This window comes from Otolemur garnettii, unplaced genomic scaffold, assembly GCF_000181295.1.
Source record: "Otolemur garnettii isolate 467f Iridium unplaced genomic scaffold, OtoGar3 scaffold00001, whole genome shotgun sequence".
In the NCBI taxonomy this organism is placed as follows: domain Eukaryota; kingdom Metazoa; phylum Chordata; class Mammalia; order Primates; family Galagidae; genus Otolemur; species Otolemur garnettii.
In genome coordinates, this window is record NW_003852396.1 from 24,608,587 (window position 1) to 24,613,018 (window position 4,432).

The 4,432-nt window shown below is 50.7% G+C and overlaps 1 protein-coding gene across 1 annotated transcript in view; it reads right to left on the reverse strand.

Moving 5' to 3' along the window:
* The window catches only part of AAMDC (adipogenesis associated Mth938 domain containing), a 53,668-nt gene extending 52,542 nt beyond the window's left edge, over nt 1–1,126 (reverse strand). The window contains exon 1 of the mRNA XM_012803696.2: nt 1,060–1,126. The gene's annotated coding sequence lies outside the window, so the exon portion shown is untranslated. The remainder of the gene's footprint in view (nt 1–1,059) is intronic.
* Nucleotides 1,127–4,432: the final 3,306 nt, after the last annotated feature.

Genomic DNA, 4,432 nt, shown 5'->3' on the forward strand with positions numbered 1-4,432 from the left:
TAGGTTTGAACCTGCCACCCTCAGTATATGGGGCCGGCGCCCTACCCACTGAGCTACAGGAGCCGCCCTATTTATTTTCTTTTAATCATAAATTTTCCTGTATTACATCGCTTGTGTTGTACCTTGTTTCAAATGCATTTTAGGAAGTAGGTATTATGAAAGTTTTAAATGTACTCTGAAAATTCTGGGTCAAAGTAATAAGCTGTAGACTAAATAAATACAGCTGAATTCAGTCTAAATTATGGGAACTCTTCTTGGATAACAATTAGTATTTCGGTAAGTACTGTGCTAATAACTTTATTATGAATTATCTAGTACTATCCTATAGTATAACTGTTTTTTATCACAAACACCCCCCCATACGAAGTTCAAAGAAAATGGTGAAATGGTCCTGCTAAGACTCAAGCTGGCTGACTCCAAAGTCAGGCTCCTAACTATAATGTGTATTGCTTCCCAAGCTGCACATTCTATTTTACATCACCGGTGGTCTTCCTCTGGGATTCTTTATGGGAGAATGTTCACCGCCACCCCCAACGAACTGGAACCCAGTCTTCTAACACACTTCTTGCTGTTCCACGGTCTCATCACGTTCAACCCCCTACTCAGACACCGGTCCCCCATTAGAGCCCCTTCTCTTCATTCAGCCACGCGTACTCTCAACAGAGCTGTCTCTTCACACTGCGGTGCCCTCAAAGACCGTGGTCCCTTCAGACTCTCATCTCTCAGCTGGGCCCCCGCTCCTCACTCCGGGGATCCCCAAGAGTCCCTCCAATTCCCTCAGGCCCTTGTCACCCAGCAGAGCCCTCAGACTCTGCTCTTCCAGAAAAGCTGTGATTCTTATTTTCCATCAGACCGCAATATCCCTCGGCAAACTTTCCCAGAGATTTTCTTGGAAAGGTCACACCCCAACCACTAAAGGCAGGTCTCTACCTTTCCCTTTACCAACCTCCTCCCATAATTGTACTTTTCGTCTTTTTATCTGCTTCTTATTCACTCTGCTCTGCCTCCTCTACCATCTCGTGGTCCAGTTTCAATGCCTGGATTTCCTCCAAAACTCACCCACTGCCCTTCTCAGAGCGGAGTTCCGAGCGCTTCACCTCTCACCTCCCGGAGTCTCGCCGCTCGGGGTTAGGCGATTCCCCGCCCCCGCCCGGAGTAAGCCTTTCTGCCCAGCCGTGGAGTAAACCCCGCCCCTCAAAGCCTATTGGTCATTATTCTGAAAAAGTCCCGCCCCTCTCGCTTTCAGCCCGCCTCCCCACCCTGCTCCCCTTGTTTTCATTCCCCCTGTCACACGAGGCAGTGGCAAACCCGAAGTGGGAGGGGAGAAATAGAAGGAGGGAAGGGAGTGGAAAGAGGGCGGAAAGTGAAAGGCACAGAGGGCCTCTCTGTCTCTCGTCTGACTAGGTTCTCGACTGCTCCTGGCCGCCGATGTATTGTGGGATCGCGGCGCGGTTCCTGAGACACTCGGAACCGCAGGGGAGCCCACTAGAGAGCGCCTCCTATCGTCCATAAGGTTGCCCTGCCATTCCTCGGCACCCCAACTCCCCTCACCCCCCCATCGCCTCCTCTTCCATCCTCCAGTTCAAAATGGCGACGGCGGCGGCAGCGGCGGCGGCGATGGCTCCTCCGGGCTGCCCGGGTTCGTGCCCCAACTTCGCCGTAGTCTGCTCCTTCTTAGAGCGCTACGGGCCGCTGCTAGATCTGCCTGAGTTGCCCTTCCCCGAGCTGGAGCGGGTGCTGCAGGCGCCGCCGCCAGACATCGGCAACGGAGAAGGTAAGCTAGGGGCCCGAATGCCCAGCGGGAAGCGGCCCTGGCGCGCTCCTTCTCTTAGCTCTTCGCAGACACTCGGGGCCTCCAAAGCTCTGCCCTCCTCCTGGGGCGCAACTCTGTCGGGCCCATCTTCTCCGCCCAGCCTCGGAGGTCTTGGGCTGTGAGGAGGCGGGGCGGTGGCCCCCTAGGGCCACTCGGCCTGGCTGGGAGTGGAATTGGGGGCGTCGCTGGTTAGGTGTGGACTGGGGGCGGGGAGGGGTCATTGTGCTGGCCGGCCGCCCCAGGGGCTGTTCCCCCGCGGCGGGGGCTGGTCCCCCTCCCCTTCTCTCCCTTGGCAGCGGGGGAAGGGGAGCGCAGGTTCCGGCCAGCTTTGCGCTTTTCTCTTCCTCCCCTCCTGGGCTCCCTCCCCTCCTCCCACCAAACCTCCCGACTGTCTCGAGGGAGGCTGGGCGCGTCTTCTCGGGGCGCCCCCTCATCTCTCTTCACCTGGATGGGCGGGGGCCAGCGGGCAGTCAACTCTCCCTCCCTCTGTTGAGAAGTCCCCCGGGAGATTCGTCCCACTTCCTTTCCCCTCGAGGGTTGGTTTAACCCCCCAACTCCTTCCTCGAAGTGGGGAGGTCTGCTCCTCCCTCATGGGAGGGGGTTCCTTCTCCATTCTTGGAAGGGGGCGACGTCGGTTCAGCTTCTCTTCGGAGAGGAGAGGGTTAATTCCTCCTCCATAGTTTTCCTGCTCCCTCCCCACCTCCCCCCAAATAATAGAAAAGCATCTCCCCACTTTTCCGATCCCTTCCCCCTTCATCTTGGCAGCAGGGCTTAGGGGAAGGAGAAGTCGCCCTCCCATTTGTAGGGTGGGGTGGAGTGGTTAGTATGTAGGCTGGAGGAGGGGCTCTGACGGAGGGGGAAACTGTTGAAGAAGGTGCTTGTTGCTCATGTTTCTCTCTGGTGCCGCTGGTCTATTATTGGTGTTCGCAAGTGGTGCTCCTTCCACATAAGGCCACCGCGCGGGTGCAGGGCGCATGCTCTGCCCGGCCCCATTGAAACTTCCTGCTGCTGCTGGTTCTTTTGCTGGAGCATCTCAGCGCAGCGCTTGCTGCCTCTCGCCCTCACGCTGAGTGCTTACACTCATCCCCATTTATTCCCGATCCATGCCTCTCCTTTTCTGGCACATTTCTTCCCTCAGAGAAGGTTTTTTTGTTGTATTCTGAGCATTTCCTTTATCTGGGAACAGCCCTTGGCTGAGAGGAAACGATTTCCGAATAGGTCTTTTTTGGGGGGAGTCCATATTAGATAGAGTGGACTGGATTTTGTACAAGACAAATAGCTATTTCCTTTTCCAGGAAAGCAGGCTCACTCTTCTATTCTCTGTGTAAGTGAAGAAGTTTTTGTTAACAGAATTTACTTACGTTGCTAGGAAGGTCCTAGGTATGAAGTTCTTGAAAATATTCCTTGTAGAGAATAGGCATGATGCTATGGCTACCAAGGGCTCAAATTAATATAGCAGTTATAATGCAAGTCTATAGCTTTTTATCTCTTCTAACTTATACAGATCCTTTTACCCTTAAACTCTGTCTTACAAAAGGCAAATTTTTTAAACAATACGAAATAGGAAGATAATTATATAAAAACTTTCTGCAAGATTTCTTTAAAAATTAAGCTCACCAATTGTAGTAATTTCTTCTTTCTTAGTTTTCCTTTTTTTGGGGGGGGGCCCAGGGTTGGGTTTGAACCTGCCACCTCTGGCATATGGGGCCAGTGCCCTACTCCTTTGAGCCACAGGCGCCGCCCATCTTTCTTTATTAAAAGAGGATCTGTGTTGTCCAGGCTAGAGTGCAGTGGTGCCATCATAACTCACTGTAACCTCCAACTGCTGGGTTCAAACAATACTCTTGTCTCCTGAGGAGCTGGGACTGTAGGAGTTACCACCACACCTGCTAATTTGGGGAGGGGGGCCAGGAATAAAGGTCTCACTGTGTTGCCCAGGTTGGTCTCAAACTTCTGATCTCACGTGAGCTCCCTTGCCTTGGCCTCCCAAAGTGTTGGGGTTACAGGCCTGAGCTACCACACCAGGCCTAATGTAGTATTTCCATTATCAAGTTGTATTTACCTTTTTTTTTTTTTTTCACCTACTCATTGTGAAGTAGGTGCTTTAGTAAGTTGCTTTCAGGATACCTTTGGAAATGATAGTAATGTATCTGTCAAAGAAAGAAATGTGGGAATTTGGAGAAAGAATTGCTGGCAAATTGTTTTTGGGATGTGTTAGACCAAGTTGAGAGGATTTTAAGCATGGCATGGTATTTGGGTAGTATACGACTTTGTTTGCCTTTGAGGATTTTTTTCTGGTTTTTTTTTGCATGTTAAGGGGTAATGACTTCTAGTTTTAACCACTGCGTTTAGTTTATATTAGTCTCAGAAGAAAAAAAAATATTAGGGCCAGTTTAATACTTTTATAGTTGACTGGTGGGCCACCAGCTAAGTAAAAATGGAAAATAATGTGGGCTAAGCAGAATCATTTAGTTCAGCCACTGCATTACCATTGGTATAGTTGCTAAGGGGACTGATAATAATAGTCCCTGTCATAAGGTTATTTTAGAATATATTAATTAATGTTATACAGTTCAGTTCACTTGGCAAATAAAGTCTCTGTAAGTGAAATGCTGTTAC